The sequence below is a fragment of the Anabrus simplex genome, chromosome X (assembly GCF_040414725.1).
Source record: "Anabrus simplex isolate iqAnaSimp1 chromosome X, ASM4041472v1, whole genome shotgun sequence".
Taxonomy (NCBI): domain Eukaryota; kingdom Metazoa; phylum Arthropoda; class Insecta; order Orthoptera; family Tettigoniidae; genus Anabrus; species Anabrus simplex.
This window is the reverse complement of record NC_090279.1, coordinates 63,854,307-63,873,537: the sequence shown is the minus strand read 5'-3', so window position 1 is coordinate 63,873,537 and position 19,231 is coordinate 63,854,307.

The following is a 19,231-nucleotide window of genomic DNA, read 5'->3' as shown; positions in this document are numbered from 1 at the left end:
ATAGTACAAGTTTTGCTGGTGTATGCATCCTTTGTTTAATACCGTAACGAGAGCGTCAAATTCAGTTTCCGTTTCAGTTTTACCTATCTCCTTCTCATCCATGTTTCACTCTCATCTTTCTTTTTCTCCTTACAGTCTTCTAGTAGATGAGCCACTTCCATATCTTTATAGCATTTAATGCATCAAATTTCCGGATGTTCTCGTCTTACAGCTTTATCCCTCTCTTCTCCCTTTTCGTTAACATTTCAGTCCTTACTGCCATATTTTTACTAATTATCTTGAGATTATTCAGTACATTCTGTCCTTTCGTTTGTCCTTCAGAGTCTTGGATCGCCGTTGTACACAATCCCATATCTTCCCTTCCTAATTGTGCCCCATTCTTATGTCACCCAGTCTTCATATATACTACGAGACAGAGATTTCAGCATGTCCCATATGTAGACATCAACAGGTATGAGATCTGGGGAACTGAACAATCTTCAAAGGACCGCTGTGAAGTGAACATGTGCTGTGTTCTGGTTATTATGAGTTAGGTTAGGTATCAAATGTTTAATAGACTGTGGTAAGTTGACTTTAGCAAGTTGGCTATAATAATAATACTCACGAACATTAATACAAAAAACTAATGACCAACCGACCAAGAGCAATGATAATAGGAATTAACTAGGTTCGTGGAAGCATTTAGGCAACCAGAGGCTTTTGTAGAATAGTAGACAAATATTTCAAACAACTCAACGTATAGCATGTACTTACGCCAAGAATTAAATGCACAATTCAGAGGACCAAGTTAAGAGAGCAACACGGTATAACATTAATTAAACGAATCACTGGCCAAGGTGCAGTGTACCAGCCACATATTACCGGAATGGTCGGAAAGATAACAACAGTCAAATGCACTTTAAGAAATGAGTCTTACATCGAATCTCAGATACAAATTCGAATAACAATAACAAGAATTGGCGAGCATTAAAAAGAAAGAACCCGATAATGGGAAAAAAGAAAAGGGGAAATCGGGGGTGGTACATAAATCGAAGCAACCGTCCCGCGGAGTAGAAAATGGCATAAGTAAAGGAAAATACGTCACATGGCCACACACAGTTACGTAACCAAAATAATGCAAAAGATCGTTAACCACCTGTAATCACTGTGCTTCCCTGGAAAGTTGATAAATTTCGAGATAGCTTAAAAAACACTCGTAGATGATTCGCTAACGGAGCTGCTGAAATGAATGTAAATGAATTTTGTATTCATCATTTTTTAAAAATTATTTTTCGTCTCTTATTATTTGCCTGTTTGTCCCCACCTGCCTTAAGACATCGCTATTTCATGATACGAATTTGTTTTCTTGCTTGAACCACATCAAATATTTTCTTTTTAAGTCTGTTATTATCATTTCTCTGTACGTGCCCATAGAAAGTTAGTCTGCGTTTCCTGTTCATGTCTGTGAGTCTGTCAGTGTAATGGTACAGCTCTTCGGTAGGTCATTTCATCCAATAATATTATTGTTATATTTTCCTCCACAACATGTTTCCATTTTACTGACAATGGTGGCGTATAATGGACAAATTCCTCCCTAAATATATAAGATAAGGCCAGTATTTAAGCACCTGGTAGAAAAATATTTGGAAGGTTATACTACTGATGGCAAAGTATCAGTTGATTAGAACCTCTTGTTATGGAAGTGGTGGTCAGGGTAGAAAGTTTACACACCAAGGAAACGATCGTGTTTTGGAATGGAATCATACAAATAATGCGAAGTCACGATGAACATGATCTGCTTGTGTATCATAATGAACAGCTGTAAAAGACGTAACACTGTGAAGACTGTAAATACTGTAAATATTACCTGTAGTGTAATATAGTCCGTGTATGTTACTTATGAATTGTAGGTAGGCCTTTATACACTGTATCCCTCAAAAGCGCTAACCAACATATAAAAACCCGTGGGTGTTATAATTTATTCGATTTAAGTACATGTAAACGTTGTGAATCTACTATTTACATATACAGAAAAAAAATTTCCATGCAGAGATTGTTAGTAAACTGCCTAAAATATTTAGGTATAAGGTACTGAGCTCTGCTATTAGGGAGAAACAAGCTCTGTATCACAGTGTGAAAACTCTTGGAACTTCTTGCGTAAAGGGTTGAAGAATTAAAACAGGATTTTTAAAATATTAAATACACTATATTCAAATAGATATTTATCTTAGGGCCCAGTTTTTTTACTCTAACAAGGGGGCATTCCCTACTCGTCACCACCGATTTCGCTCAAATTTATAGAACATGCAGGGCTTGGCTAGAAATGAAAGTGCCCAAAGTAGGAACTCCAGATGGTCAAGCGTATAGAAAATAAAAATAAAAATAATAATGTTGACGCGGCTCTCGCAGCGTATAAGCCACTTACGTTAGTGCGCACTTCGAGCAGTAGTCGGCGTAGCGGTAAGAGCTTGGACTAGTAATTCGCTGGTCGTGGGTTCGACTCCGTTTGTGGAGAACATTTTTCAATTTTTATATTATTCATTTATTTTAATTTATTTTATTTATTTTTATGCAAAGGCATATAGGACGTCATTTTTTTAATGAGCGCACAATTGTAGAAAATTTGGAGTTGCGAACTTTCTTGACGTATTCAAACAGAAGTTCTTCTTTTTTCTCCTTTATTGACTATCTCCCCTCTTTGGGTAATGTGCCGTAAACGTGAATAGTCGTTTCGCTGTAAGATTCGTTTTCACCTGACAAGTGAAGGTTGCTCCTGGCGGCTGTACACAAAAAATAGATTCTTGCCACAGGTAGAAAAATGTGTGAAAATTAAATCCCAACTTTTTACCTTTTCTATGCCTCTTCCGTACAAATAAATAAATTATTCACCTCTTTGCTTAATTGGAAAATGAATAATATACAAGTTGACAGAATAAACCTGTCTCCACACGGGGAGTTGAACCCACGACCATCGAATTACCAGTCCGCGCTCTTACCGCTTCGCCAACAACTGCTCGACGTGCGCACTAACTATTTTCTATACGCTTGGCCATCTGGAATTCCTACTTCGGGTAGTTTCATTCCTAGCCAAGGCCTGCATGTTCTATAAATTTGAGCGAAATCGGTTGTGACGAGTAGGGAATGCCCCCTTGTATGATGGTTTCTACGCAAGCAATTAAATATTTTATTCAATGAGGAAATCGCTCCCCACCTGGGAGTGAGTCGATTTTAGTCATTCTGTAGGGAGAACCATGTGAAGCATATTTAATTCCTTATCATTTTAAGATTCAATCTCGTGTGCGCTTCAATTTAATCAGAAGTTTTGGAAAGCTGTGAAGCAGACTACAATTTCAACTCTTGCCTGCCAGTGAAAGAAGGAGGCCTGCTTCCAGAAGTATGGAGAATGTTGCAGTCAAACTGCACTGTTGAGGACTTCTTTTGTGGGGAGGATTCTGTGATAACTGGAGAGGAAAGGAGTGTGAAGGAGTTGGTAGCATAACAACAAGAAGAAGAGCACAGTGAATTGATGCTTACCAGTATTGAGGCAAATCGTAGATATCTGCCATCTGTAGAGGGGCCTGAAAATGATTTTCATAACCATTATGAAGTTGAAAAACAAATAGAGGATGTTAGAGATAAGCAGGATAAACATAAATCTATTCCGGTCTCTTTCGGTAGGAAGCAGTGTTTGTGTAGTTTTCTGTCAGGAATACGTATGTGTTAATGTTATAATTAGTAATTTTCAGGACCTCAAATTTTACTCTGTATCGGTACATTATCTCCTCGGCTTTATATTATGAAAAAGTCTGCGAATTTATTCTGAACACTCCCAGACACAAACGAATATTCAAGGCAGTCAGCAACCACTGCACGTGAATTTAACAGAGATTCTGGCACATCACTTCATGCCAGAAGAAAATCCTGAAGACTACGTGCCATGTTTGCTGCCTGCACAAGAGGCAAACTCTGTTGAACACTTTGAGGCACATCTTCCTCTTCCAACTCATCATCACACGGATTCCCATCACTTATAATATCTATTGCTTTAGAAATTGATAAGTTGGCATATATGTCTTTTACGTTACTTGTATGCTATTTTGTGTTACTTTCCTCTAAATCAGAATCCTCGGTTCTGTTGAAAAATTCATTTTTGTTGTTCAGTACAGCTGTCAAAGTGAACTTAAAATATTTCTCAAAAAACTGGATAAAATTTGCCATCATGTAGGTTGGACTATTTCTAAAATTTACTATTGAACTTACGGGTGTGTTCATTTTATGAACTATGAATAGGGTAGTTTAAATATTCTTTTATAACATTTATGACAGCAAAACCTCGTTAAGACGTTCCTACAGGGGATAACAAAAAAGAACGTGCTAAGCAAGGAAACCTACTACTCTATATACGAATAAAAACGATCCAACAAAGATACAGAAACAATAAATACGACTTTTCCCGACATGAGGGCATTTTACGTTGTGTAGCCGCGGGTACAGTGTAAACTATATCCACCATATCTAAAGATGAGAGGAAAGTATTATTAAAAGGTGTGAAAAACGCGAGAAAACATATGAAAACCTTTTCTCCTGGGGCTCATAAAATACCAAATGCCCTGAGTAGGGAAAATAGGCGGAGCTGGCACAGGGGCTAATGTGCAAGCTGGCGGATATACATGGGCTCGTATGGGACTAACTCCTGGGAGCTGGCCCAGGGGCTATTGCGCAAGATGGCCGCGACGCGCAATCCACCTCTAGCCAAGCGTTACGTCCTCTGAAACCTCCAGACAATAGGATGCCGTTATCTTATGGAATACTGTCGAAAGAGGCTACTGAAAAGGGCGCCTGACTTGAGAGAGCATGTGTTAGCGAACTCGGGGTCTTTAGCTGAGTCTAGGCATGATGTATTCTAAGTTGTTGTCTATCTAACCTCCATTGGTCAACTCTTGTAGGAAACTTTATTATGGTGTGGTGGGGATCGAGCAGAGTAAAGCTCCTCCAGGGGCACCCTTGTCTTAGGTAGGAGTCGAGCAGCATGTGCTGTTGTTGTGTCTGCATTGGTGGACTAGGGGTCTTTAGCTGAGTCTAGACATGTTGTGTGCTAAGATGTTGTCTATCCAACCTCCTGGGCCAACTCTTGTAGGACACTTCATTCCGATGTGGTGGGGTTCTAGAATAGTAAAGCTCCTCCAGGGGCACCCTTGCCTTAGGCAGGAGTCGAGCAACCTATGCTGTTGTTTTGTCTGCATTGGCGAAATCGTGGGGGTCTCTAGCTGAGTCTAGGCACGTTGTGTGCTAAGCTGTCGTCTATCTAACCTCCTTGGCTAACTCTTGTAGGAGGCACTTAAGCCCTAGGTGAGCAGAGTAAATGCCACTCCCAAGGATTCGAACGTGGAGTTGACATAAACTGAAAAACTAAAGAGCTTAATTGCATTTTAAATATCCTCACCCTTATTGAAATATGTTTACGGTGGAGGTATACTGACTACAGTAAATGACTACAGTGTACATGTCAGCGGAAAAAAATGACTTTGCGAGCTAAGCTGTATTTTTCCAATCTGGTGTTGTAAAGGAATGCGACAACGTGTTATGACGCAATACATCTGACTTGAGAGAACCTGGAGTCTTCAGCTAGAGGTCAAAGCTTGTTCGGTTACGTCTCAAAACTCACGAGTCCCAGAACTCACGGGCTATAATTAGTAACAAATAGCATCATAACTGACGACTACAAACTGGTAGCTAAAGTAAACATTCTAATGAGTCTCAAAATTCACGAATCCTGACAGCAGGTGCTTGCGATGACTGCAGGAGGGATGAGGTGCGCGGTGACTCACGCTTCCCTTCAACCCATGTTTTTCCATCGACTTAAGGCAGTCACCCTGGTAGCAGATTGTCTATCAGTTGTTTATCTAGTCTCTTCTTAAATAATTTAAGAGCCCATGGTGGCCCTTTCTAGTCGCTTCTTACGACAGGCAGGGGATACTGTGAATGTTATTCTGCCACCCCAACCCAGGGGGAAAAATAAAGGTTAGTGAATGAAAGAGACCGAGGTGTATTAATATCATTATTTTAAAAATATTTTGCTCTTGTCTTAAAGTTAATATAATACATTTCTTACCTTTCACATAAATTTATAATACTGACTTAGGGCCTCCGGGGAGGTCTGGTAAAGGTCTTTAGAGTTGACGCCGGATAGGTCACCTGCACGTCTGTGAGGATGAAGTCCTACCTAAGATGAAGTCTAATGCTGAAGACGGCACGAACACCAGTCCCCGAGCCATAGGAATTAACTAATGAAAGTTAAAATCTCCCACCCGACCGGAAACCGAACTCGGGACCCCCTGGACGACATAAAAATAAAGTAGGTATATTTCCCACTGCTAGTTAAAAGAAACTGTCAGTTGTTAGTACTGGGGCTTAGCTCCATAATGCGCCAGAAGGCGGCATTTATTTGAATAAGGATTTTTATTTAGAGATATTAGATGTCAAGCCAGTTAATTCACTCATTTAGTTTCAACATTTGGAGATTCATTTGGAAAAAGGCGTATTTCTAATTTTCGTAAGCGTTCATCTATTCGCTTACTTCAATCGGTTATCTACCAGGTACATTTAAACCGAAAAAAATATCCTTGTCGCATCCCATTATTCCGCGCGATATAAATGAATGATATTTGAAACTCATTCGATTATTTTATTTGATTATTTATTCCATTATTTAAATAATCGGATGGAAGTTATTTGATTATTAAAAGTATTCGATTAACCCATCACTAATAGGGTGGACATTTAACCATTCAAAGAAGGACTGGCCTTGCTCGTGAGTTTGAGACTGGCGCAGGCAGAGAAACTTGTTCTTACTAATCCTCTTCCTGGAATTCGTGAGTTTTGAGACTCGTGAGTTTTGAAACTCGTGAGTTTTGAGACGACAAGGCTTGTTCGTGGTGTCGTTACTACAACTCCTGCTACTATGATGACGTCACTCCACCCAGATCCTCATTTTTTATGAGGTGAGGTGGAGGGGTAGAATTGCGTCAATGGTATACTGCCAGTCGTAAGGGTGACTAAAAGGGAGGGCTAACTCTGGCGAGAGCTGTGCTAGGACACAGTGGTAAATAGGCATAGACAGAGCCTTATAGATGTATTCCCTAATTTCTTCTTCTTCCTCTTCTTCTTCCTCTTCTTCTTCTTTATCTGTTTACGCTCCAGGGTCGGTTTTTCCATCGGACTTAGCGAGGGATCCTACCTCTACCGCCTCAAGGGCAGTGTCCTGGAACTACAGACTGGGGGTCGGAGGATACAACTGAGGAGGATGGCCAGTACCTCACCCCGCCTCGCCCGCGCGTTAACCTCTCAAAACCTAACTGCTGACGTGATTATGGTCAAAAGTGTTAGGTTAACCGATGCATTTGACACCAAACTTAACTTTACAAGGGCGTTACACTCTCAACTTTGAGATTCCATCCTACGCTCAACCTAAATAGACGAGATGGGACATGATCCAGGGATTTTGATGCTGAGATTGATGGAAGCTGATGGCTACACATAGGACTAGGAATATGATGTAAGGTGTAATACAAATGCTTTATTCATAGGGGGCGTATATTGGGAAGCATCTTCGAAGTTCTAGATACGGAGAGCCTAGCATGCACATATCAGCAAGAAATAACTGCATGCGCAAGTTGACTATCTTTGGATGTATTTGCTGACACATAGAATGCAAAGTTCATTTTTTCCACAAGTTCGCAACTTAGGTACAGTACAATCACACAGGAAGACCTAACCTATCTTCAGACTAAATACCCAATATAATACGTAAAAAATAATGTGCTGCTGGAATTTAGCCCTGCAGGAGTTCGCGTATTATCAGAATTCCCGAATACAGAATAAGATCCCTACCTACACTTCACGTTCGATGCCCCTGCAGGCCTAACGTTGCGTTGACCACGCGGTAACCTCCCGGGACTTGACATGGTACCAGGGAGATGGTGTAGGACTTATTACATATTCTTTATTCATTGAGGCGTAACGCTGAAAAGCGACCTTAGGTCTTGGAGAGTTGAGCGACCGCGCAAGGTATAAGCCAAAGAAAGACAAGAGCTACGAAAGGCGTGAAAATTAAAGACTCCTTAGCCCTCGTAAACCTAATAGCGTGGGGGCTCGGAAAATAACAAGAGTTAACCGTGGAAGGTCGGATAGGATAGATAAAATTGAGTGGCCTAACACAAGTAAGTAGAAGAACGCGTGTACATGGGCTCTTATTTCACTAACCCGACGGAGGCTGTGCTAGGGCTTTTTTCACGTATTACCCTAATTCGAGGTTCTATCCTCCCAACCGGATGCCCTTCCTAACTTGCGACTCTCGGTGGAGTGATGTAACATAGGTTGGAGGGTGATGGAATACTGCTGTAAGAAACGACTAAGAAGGGGTGTTATGGGTTCTTAGCTTCCGAGCGTGGTAATAGCGGCTAGAGGACCACAAGCTGAGTCTGGCATTAATTGTATTTGTTTAAGTTGCTTTGAATAGGGAATCGAGTGTTGCTATTAATTTGAAAGGATGAATTATTCCCTAGTAAAACTGCTCTACCAAAAAGAACTAGGACGGAATATTAAATTTTTAATTTAAAAATATAATAAGTTTGAAACTAAAATTTAAAAAGTGGAGAATATCAATTACTCTCACAGTAAAGAAATCTGCAAAAGTTCACATCATACATAATTGTTAGGTCGTGACAATACTAGAAGTAAACATTCAACCGTCAACATTGAGAAATACAGGCAGTTCAATATAAAACGTGTGGCATTCAAAATGACAGGCGAGGACTCTATATAACAAAAAAATTCAATGTTTAAAGCATCCTTTTCGCGTGCAATTTATTCTTTCTTTCTTTCTTTCTTTCTTTCTTTCTTTCTTTCTTTCTTTCTTTCTTTCTTTTTTTCTTTCTTTCTTTCTTTGTTGGAGACCTGACTACAGTGCCACTCAGCTGACGAAGTAAGTCTCCAGAACATTAGAACAGGGTTGCCATGTCTGCAGCACTTCGTAACTGAATGAATTTCCCTTCAGGTAATTCTTATGGTGGCCTGTTTCACTAAATCTTATCCCATGTAAACCGGCTCTAAGGAGGTGTTATCGTGTGTTCCAGCCTCGGTGCGAACTCTGTGCGGCACTCTGCGGATCACTGGCGTAACATGTGGAGATAAGGTAATTGCAGCTGAAAGAAGATACCAGAGTGGTGGAAGAATTGGAGAGAACTAATGAGGAGACAGAGAACAGCCCGAGTTTATGAGAAGAAGTGCTGAAATAGAGTGAGATGGTGATAGAACAGAGGGAGGAGGCATTTGAGAAGAAAGCAATCGATGTGGAGAAAGCACGTAAGGACAGAGAAGAGGAGGTGGAGAGAGCATGAAAGAAGAGAGAGGAGGAAATGGAAAAAGCTTGTAAAGACGGAGAGAAGTTTGTTGAGAAGAGAGAGCTGGCGTGCGGGATGAGAGAGAAACTTCCTCTCCAGAGGGACAGAGAAAGTGGCGGAACAAAGAGGAAGGTCCACAGTGGCGGGAACTGATCGTCCAGTACGAACCAGGTCAAGAAATCCTTCAGCAAATTCTACATTGGGCCTCTGATCAGGGATATATCAATTCGGTGAATTTCCTTCTTGCAAGAAATCCCTGTGTGGACTGGATGAGCACCGATCTGAACCATGCTGCAGATAGGGGGCAGCTGCATGTTGTGGATGGTCTGGTAGGAAAGGATAAAATCGTGGTCGAGTGGACTATCTCTCCTTTGGAAGGAGTGACATTGATGTGAACATTGGTACCCACAGACAAGGAGTGCCTGCACTTTCCTTGTCAGCCACAGAAGGCCAATTGGAGGTGGTGATGTACCTGGTGGAGGAGGGAGGTATTACTGGGGAGTTGCTCAGTGGGGTCACCTCGATATAGTGATGAACCTCACCACACTAGACCCCACTAATCTCAATGCTAAGGCTAATAGTTGCACATCTCTGTCCCTTGCCAAACGGAGGGGGGAAGCCACCATGAGGTGGTACGCTTCCTAGAGCAGTACTCACTGAGCAAGTAAGTTACTTGGACACACAACAGTAAAGTAGTGTGTCTCGCTCTATCGACACTATGATCCTTACCTGCGCCGTGGAGGTGAGGAGGAGCCCTTCCTCCTCTCAGGAGGTTCAGTGCTACAACAGTGAGGGATCCTACCGGTAACTAAGAACTCTGTGTTGTGTCGTTGCCTGGAAGCGAATGGTATTCTGTGCTAACGTTTGTACCAATGCAAATAAATTGTTCCAAGGTAATAAAACTGTTAAATGTGAGTTAGTGTTGGCCCCAGACCCATCTTCCTTGTGATTAAATTAGCAGCTCTCTGCAGACCATATGCCGCTGTCTAATTGGGAGTTGAGTAGAGTAATATACTTGCACAGTATCGTCCAATTAAGTGGTTGAAGCCGCTCTACAGGCTGTTGACAGTGTGGATAGTCAGCACCATAGATCATCCAGGTAAGTGACCTCGAGAAACGTTTCCGTTGAAGACACCGGCAATGAAATATGTAGCATGATCTCAGATAGGTAGGTGGCCTTCAGATTTGGCACAGATGGGAAACTTGAAATATTGTACGTAAATTTCCCATCACACAGGCGACAAGCACTTCAGTCATCTTATAATTTTCATGTTTTCCCTCCTCACCACTACATTTATGCTTTCAGTAGTTCCTGCATTGAGCCCTGTAGAAGTATTTGAATTACCTTTTAAACAAGGGTGAAGGTGAGAGTCCCATGCAAGAGGCTGTGTCAGCGGAAAATAAGGCAGACTAATGATTCACTTATCCCAGTGCTTGAAATGCGATTTTACCAGAGTATGAAATCGGGCTTGAAATTAGAAACTACATTCTGAGTTTAATTGTATGGTATTTATCAAAATAATAATTAATGATCTCAATTAACTTATGACGATAAATATATCTTTTGCAGTAAATATTTGGTTTGAAAAGCCGTTGGGTCAGTAAACTCGCGTCCTCTCCCTGAAGTAGTGCAGCTAATTTCAGGTGCACCCCAGTGGAGATGCATACACCTTTTTAACCACGTACCTGGAATCGAACCCTAGCTGAATGTTATGATGCCGTGGTTTCATTGAAATGGCAGAATGGGTTTGAATATAACACAGGTTGAAAGGAGGGAGCTGACGACTGTCATACTGAGCCATGTACAGGGGGAGAACGGCCAATGACATAAGAGGCCTGTCGCTACAAAGCAACTATTGATCCCATAAGAAACTTCAGTAGGTCACTAGTTGCACTATACGATATTATGCAATTCAATCTAAAAATTTAAACTCTTACTTCCAACAAATCATTTGTGAATCTTCCCACAAGAAGTGCCTCATTTGATTCCTTGATGCATTTAGGAATAACCGTGGTATTGGAACAGGAGGGTGCAACCTTCAGTCAGTCGCCACTGATCTGCATTTAGGGCAGTCACCAGGTGGCAGGTTCACTATTAGATGTGGATAGGTCTTACGGTGACAATGAGATAGCGAGGGAAGTTACTCTGGCCTTAGTTAGCCTGGTGGGGAATTTCGTAACCACAGAAATCAATATTCAAGTTTGCTGAGGTGGGGTTTGATCCCATTTTCTCCCGACACTTATGTGGTCATTAGCTCTGTGGAAAAATTTTCGTTATGCTGTAACTAAGCTGTGACGGGAAAAGTGGGAAAAAAGTGACTGGGCTCAAGTAGTTACCCGAGCAGAAATTAATTTCTGAATGTAATCAGTAAAGCTACAATCATCGCAGAACGCGAGTCTTCAGAGAATCACTGACTTATTTCCAGTGGGTATGCCAGGGGGAAATGCATTAGTCTGTTTTGTACCTTTTAGTAAAAGGACGTGAAGTGGCTATCATTGCTGCGTCAGACTAAACACACATTCAAAATGATAGCTCCCGAGCGAAAATAGAATGTCTCTTTCGAGTTTTCAGGGTAACTTATTCAAATATGAGAGTGGAAGTGCCTTAACCTGTTCACTGTCACGTGTTTATTCCGGCTCTATTCTCCACGACGTGGGGGCTGTATTGCCTGCCTCTAGTATGAGGCGACATTAAGAGAGACCAAGGACAGTCAACTTGGGAGTGTCGTTTGGTGACCACGGTTCCGCTAGCTGAGTCTGGTATTAGGCTCCTCCACGGTTTGAGGTGCTCGAGTCCTAGGGAGTCTTCCCTCTATCTTGCCGATACCTTCACTTCTCCTCTAGTTGTACTTCCTGTTAGAACAATAATCACCACCAACGTCTCACGATTACCTAAATATCAACAAGCTGTGAGTAAATGAACGGGTGCTGGGGGCCAAAGTTACCAAGCTCTCGATACGATGTATATCGTTTACTACAATGTATCGATTACAATTTTATTTGCAGAAGTAAATTACGAGTAAATGTTACTAAGAAGGTAGTCGTTACATGTAATTCAATTACTTGCCAACTCTATAAGTAAGATATTCGTGCTCATGACACAAGCTCATATTACTGCGTGTTAACGGTACTGATGTCGGACCAGAGTACAGTTTACTGTGTTGTTACATCCTGATTGTTATTGAGCACTTCATAGGCAAGTAATACCTGTTAGCGCTTGTCCCGCAATGGAGCAGGGTCTGCTGTTTTTTGCAAGCCAATCTTCACTTGGTTTTATAGGAGCATCATTTGAAACAAGATGAACATCCCTCATGTCTTCTTGAAGGTGATCAAGCCAGTGTTTCTAGGACCGACCACGTGACCTGTTTCCAGATGGTGTGATGCGAAGTGCCCTCTGTACGCATTACATGGCCATACCAAGTAGGTTATAAAGATAATAGCAGAAACACTCTCCAAAGTGCAGCCACTACCACAATCTAGCGGCTCGCTCTCGACTGCTCCTTGTGGCTGCTATGACATAATACCTGAACCAGGAGTCTCAAAATTTTATTGTATTGTATTGATTTTAAGTTTTAATTTTTAAACGAATTATGGAATAGCTTTTCAAGTACAATATGTTTGATCTGCGGTTATAACATTTTATTCGTCACGAAATACCCTAAGGCATGGAAAGTAACATCAATTTTAGGGCTACACCTAGACCAAAACTACTGGATCTTTCATGTGATAGCCTACTGTCTACTTTTTCACATATGTCATATACATTCAAAAGTATATTATCCTACTGTACACATGCTATTTTCCACAAATTGAAGTTAAGTCATGACAAATTTCTGTAACAATTTGCATATAACTACAGGATAGGCAACCATATGTACTGAAAACCATGCACATACCATAACTATATATATATACATATATACTATATTATGTACATATCAGTGCACTTGAACATGAAATTACATATGTGTTACATTCTGTAATTTGGCATTCTTCTTTTTCTGCTGAGATAAAGAAATGGAGTATGGCATTTAGTGCCTGGAGTGTCCAAGGACAAGTTCGGCTCGCCAGGTGCAGGTCTTTTGATTTCACTCCTGTAGGCGACCTGCGCGTCGTGATGAGGATGAAATGATGATGAAAACGACACATACACCCAGCTTCCGTGTCAGAGAAATTAACGAATGATGGTTAAAATTCCCGACACTGCCGTGAATCGAACCCAGGTCCCCTGTGACCAAAGGCCAGCACGCTAACCATTTAGCCATGGAGCCGGACTCTACTGATATGTGTATAAACCATTTTTTTATTTACAAAAGCTGTATTGAGGACTGCAGAGTATTTATGTGCCAGCAAGGAATAAGGACTGTCACACACACCTTCTGCACTAACATATTCATTCACTAAGGTCTTCGCTAACTTGTTCTTGACATCCTGAGTGTTTTCACGTGTGAATTAATTTAGATTATTATGAAAAACACGGTACATTTTAGAACACAATATGTGAGAACAATCATTCGGGAAAATCATGTTACCTGATTCATATTTCTTCACTAGTAAGAGGAAGTTTTTTGGGTCATTGGAATTAAGGTCAAGTGACATCAAAACATTTTCACACTCATTGTGTTGCAGTCTTGTGATTTCCCAAACAATAACATAATTGTCTACATTTGCCTGTGTAGTTTGCACATTACACATTACATGATCTCATTTTTTCATTACAATTAGATCTCTTATCACTAATATTTAATCTTTCGTTCACAGCGTAACTAATTTTCAAATAATTGTATTTGTTTAGGAATACTGCAGCATCAGCCTCACAATTGCTACCTTGTGATGGGGATAGTAAGTTATTAATCTAACAGTTCTTAATGCACTGTGAATACTAGATGCACTTGGAGCTGTATTATTGCTCTCTTTACTTCTGACAATGGCAAACGAAGTTTCAAGATAATCTTGTGTCAGTCTTCTAGTGAAGAGAAATTGGAAATCCATTGCTCCATCAATTCTGACCACAAAATCTTTATAGCAGTGATATTATCTACCCAACATTGAATACACATTGGTTGAGTTTACTATTACCACCTCTGTTTAACACAATTATCTGCCTCAGATATTTTCAATTTCTACCATTTTTTTTCTAAGTGATTAGAATTACTGCAAAGGTGTTGTCTATACTGCTTAGGGCCTGTGATACTACATTTTGAGGAATTCAAGATGTCAAATAGTATGTCACATATATCAATTAAATCAGCTCTAATAGCTGCAGAGGGTGGTAGTGAATTAAATAGAACATGCACCTTTATGCCACAAGCAACAGAATGACTCACAGTCCGAACAGCTAAACACACTCTCATTGCTGAAAGGAGGGAAGTGAAATACATTGTTTTATTAATTTTGGGGCTAGTCTGGGAACAATGGTTGCATATTTATTATAAAATTCTTCAGTATGAGACTAGCTACAAATTTTACCTCCTACATTTAAATCATACTTCTTTAGATTGTATTTGAGTGATTTAATCAAGTGAGGGGCATCAGAGAAAATGTAAATTTTTTCATCATTTATTTCTGTTACGGGGAGACCGTGGTGGACAGAGAAAGTGCTGGCATGAATGGGTCTTTCTATGACAATCAGAAGAATAATTAAAAGCTTAAAAATTAGAGGTATATTAATTTTTTGGCTGTTTTTATGCTAAGTTTTAACAAAACATGTCGCTCAGCAACAGAACAAGATTTCGGGTACAGAACTAGCTCGTTAGCTTAGATACAAGATGGGAGAAATCAGAAAATCAACCAAAATTTCTAATTATCAATACGAGCTTAAAGCTCCCAATTTTAGAAATGTTACTTGAGCACTGTTGCTCCATCCACTCAGTGGTCAAGGAGACAGGTCTCCCAATTTCATTTACAGAGTACTCACAACGTACAATCTGCCGAGAGCACCTTTTGCTCCACAACGTTACCGCCTTCCAAAAGGCACCATTCAATATTTACACTAACACCTCTACAAGAATAGATGCTCTATGAATTTATCTAGGAGGCTGCGCTCCGAACCTTATACCCTTACTGCCTTCTCAAGGCAACCTGCAACTTTTACATTCACAACCAGAGCATCTTTGCCCAATAAAATTAACACTTTCCAGGCCTCTCGAGGCACAACCTACATTTTACAATTCAAACCGTATTCACTGTCTTAAACACTCAACAGTCTAACATCTTAACATAAATAATCAATTGTACAGAAGTATAGAATACCCATTCTACCGGAACTTGGTGGGAGACAAAAGACAGATTAAGGTTACTGGCCCAAAAATCAAAATGATGCGAAGGCGGACACTTGCACTCCTTGAAATTTGCACTCAAAACATCAAAACCCTATTTGGGCTTTGGCACGAAGTTACAGAGGCTAAGCCTATACTACTGAGGTGACTAGATGGAGAAAATGTAAGTTACGAAAGCTACAGACAGAAAACGGTTACAAAGTCATAGTCACCTCTAAGTCAAGTTGATAGGGAACTCAAGAGGTGTCACAATCTCTAGTCCCGAATTTTAACTAAGTGCTTTTCGGCTCATTTAAAATTTACATTAGAAGTAGAAATTTACATTTGAGAAGACTGGAAATTTAATGTTACATTAGGAAAGATAGGAAACCCTCCCCTCGAGTTAGCTTTCCGACGCTATCACATAGTTATAAAAGGGCTGCCATTACATTAATCTGCTGGAATACTCGATGAGGGCGAGACGCCGCCGCCTCCTCTATAAACACACACTCAGTAGACTGGACGATCAATAAGGCAAGGTAGCTGGAAAAGGTACTAGATTTTATACCCGAGAGAAAGGTTCTAAAGAGCTCTGGGGTAAGGCCAATACACCTCCAAATTTTATTGGATAATCACAAAGGTACAAGACGGATCCTATTGGCTAAAGAGAAAATTAAAAAAATTACATTGGTCGATATTTGAAATTAGTGGACAGAGATAGAAGTGTTGAAAACTGGAATACACCAAAAACAAAGCATAATCAACTCAGTTTAGGAAACCTCAAAATAAAAAATTACTTTAAGATTTGAATAGTTCCTCTTCACATTAGAGGGCATAACATAAGTTTTTGGGTAGAGACATCTGTAGATAAAAGTCCAAACTTCTTGCGCTAGTAGTTGCGACATTCATATATCAGATGGCATTCTTCAAGGCGCTTCATTTAAATGAACGGGGCGGGTGTACCTCCCGGTATGGACCTCCCGTCCCTTAAAGTCTCTCCTCACGGTTAAAGTTTGACATTTTACTTGTTAGAAGAAAATATACCAAGTTGTATTTTACAAACAAAAATTTTCTTGAAAAAGTTCATTCTTAAGAAATTACGTTAAAAACAAGTCTTGAAGTTTTCTTTCAACCGTACCAGTACAAGATATACAGTTCAAGTTTTGACGGCAAGAGCAGCCGCCGCAGCCTATTGCCTGGTGGGGTCGCCCGGATCCCCAAGTACTCTCAGATATACCTCTTCCGCTACCTTGAGAGGGGTAGCCATGGTGATGGTCGTCACAGACCAAATATAGTGATAATGCTCCAAGATGGGTAGGCACCACAGCCCTCACCGGAAAGGATGGTGTTCCAGTACGCCGTTATGCAGGAGACTGGGCCAGAGCAGAGTGGGCCGTTACCACACGCCGGCATCCCTCCCCAGATGAAGCTGTCTTTTACTTGGCGACAAAAATTGTCTTTGTGGGGAGCGAGAGTTGTGTATTTTTCTAAGCTGGAGTTTCAGATCAGGCGGGCTGCATGTGTGAGTAGCAGGCTTGAGCTTAGAGGCGGGCAACGGGATAAAATAAACCTCACTAGAGGGGAAGGATGTATAGCATTAAGTATATGCATAGGATACTGCCGTTAGGTGGATATGGGATGGTGGTGGTGGTGATTATTGTTTTAAGAGGAAGTACAACTAGGCAGAAGGCCTCCCCATATACCTTACAAAGTGATATTTAAAAACTTTTGTTACAGAACTGACGCCGAGGAAAGATAACAGTTTTCTTATTGCCATGACTTAGTGGCCTATACTGCAAAACAAAAGATTATACCGGTTTAATCTGCGAAAGTGGGCTCTAAATAACCTCTCAGTGGCTGAGTAACTGACCAAAAGAGTGACGGGAGTTAAGAAGTCCCAAAAATATAAGGCCCATGAAATCTGGGGGCAAATTTTCCTGCAGGTACGAAATTCTTAACCATAACTTGATCTCCAACCTTTAAATTGGTGGGCCTACGTCCGCGATAATATCTCTCTCTACCTTTTCATGAGAAGCCTTCAGATTACTTTCAGCCTTCTTCCATAGGTCTCTGATATTATCAGGACCTATTGTCTCTTGTAATCTGTCATTGAGTGACCAAAGATTAGACAGCGGCGTGTTTGGAAAAAATTTAAACACGAGAGAGGCGGGAGTGAACTTGTGGGACTCATGAACAGCCGAATTTAAAGCAATACATAACCAATGCAGAGAAGTATCCCACTTGGAATGATCTCTATGATGAAAAGCGATCAACGCAGATCGAAAATTACGATTGATCCTCTCAGCCAGAGATGATTGAGGGTAATGGGATATGGACAGATTGAAACTGAATTTCCGGAATAAGTCAGAAGTGAAAGCCTTTGCGATATCTGAAACTAAATATTGACAGGGACCAAAAGAAGCAAAGATAGTATTAAGACAAGAAATGGTAGACTGAGCTGTAGTCAGCTTAGTGGGAAACTACCATGAAAATCTAGTGAAGCCGTCTACACATACAATAATAAATTTATTCCCGTTCCTCTTTGATCCCTAATGGGGTCTCATGATAATATTTGAAGATCATTGGCACAAGAAAGGTTGGAACCATAACTTTCTGATCATGCCTCGAAGGACAACACAAAACCCCGTTACTCAATACATAAGGGACAACATGTTCCCCAGAAGAAAGTGTTTCCATTATCGGATCCAGCACGGGATCTTCTGGTTGATAATTCTCAGTGTCACGAAACAGAGTAGGGACATCCGTCAAAATAGCATTAATACTAGGAGGTGTGGGCATAGAAAGAGAAGAACTAACTTCCTGTTCACTGGTCTCAACATCACTAGAAAACATGTGGCTTAGTCCATACATTTTCTGATCCCCTAATGTGTCGTACATCATATTGGAAAGCTGAGATCCTGATATCCCGACGGGCATTACGTCCGTTACTACGAGGCCTTGCTAAAACCCACCTTAAGGCTGCTTGTGTATTTCCAATTCAAATTTGACATGTTCCAGATAAAGGCGTAACTTCTCCAGGGCAAACAAGACTACCAAAGCCTCTAATTCATAGCTAGAATACTTTACTTCTCGAGCCGATAGGTCCTAGACGCATAGAAGGTATGCCGCCTTCCGAGTTCCGTCTCCTGAAAAAGGACAGCAGCCACATCAGATGAACAGGCATCACTTTCGACAATGAATTTCTTAGACAAATCAGGCATGGCTTGTACAGGGACGTTACAAAGAGCTAATTTAAGGTCTTCAAAAGCGGCTGGCTGCGACGGCCCCCATTCAAATTTCACACCTTTCTTGCGAAGTAAGTTCAAGGGCGCCGCCCTAATAGCAAAGTTAGGAATACATTTCCTGAAAAAACCACTATGCCTATGAATCTAGCGATTCCCTTTATGTCCTTCGGAGGCTTGAGGTTTGTGTTCTGGAATGGTCAATATATACACCATCGGGCGACACAGTATGCCCTAAGAACGACATAGAAGGATTAGCAAAGGCTACCTTAGATAATTTAACAGTCAACCCAGCCTTCCGAAGGCGATTGAGGACTTCCGTCAGATGATCTAAGTGCTCTTCGGAGGTCAC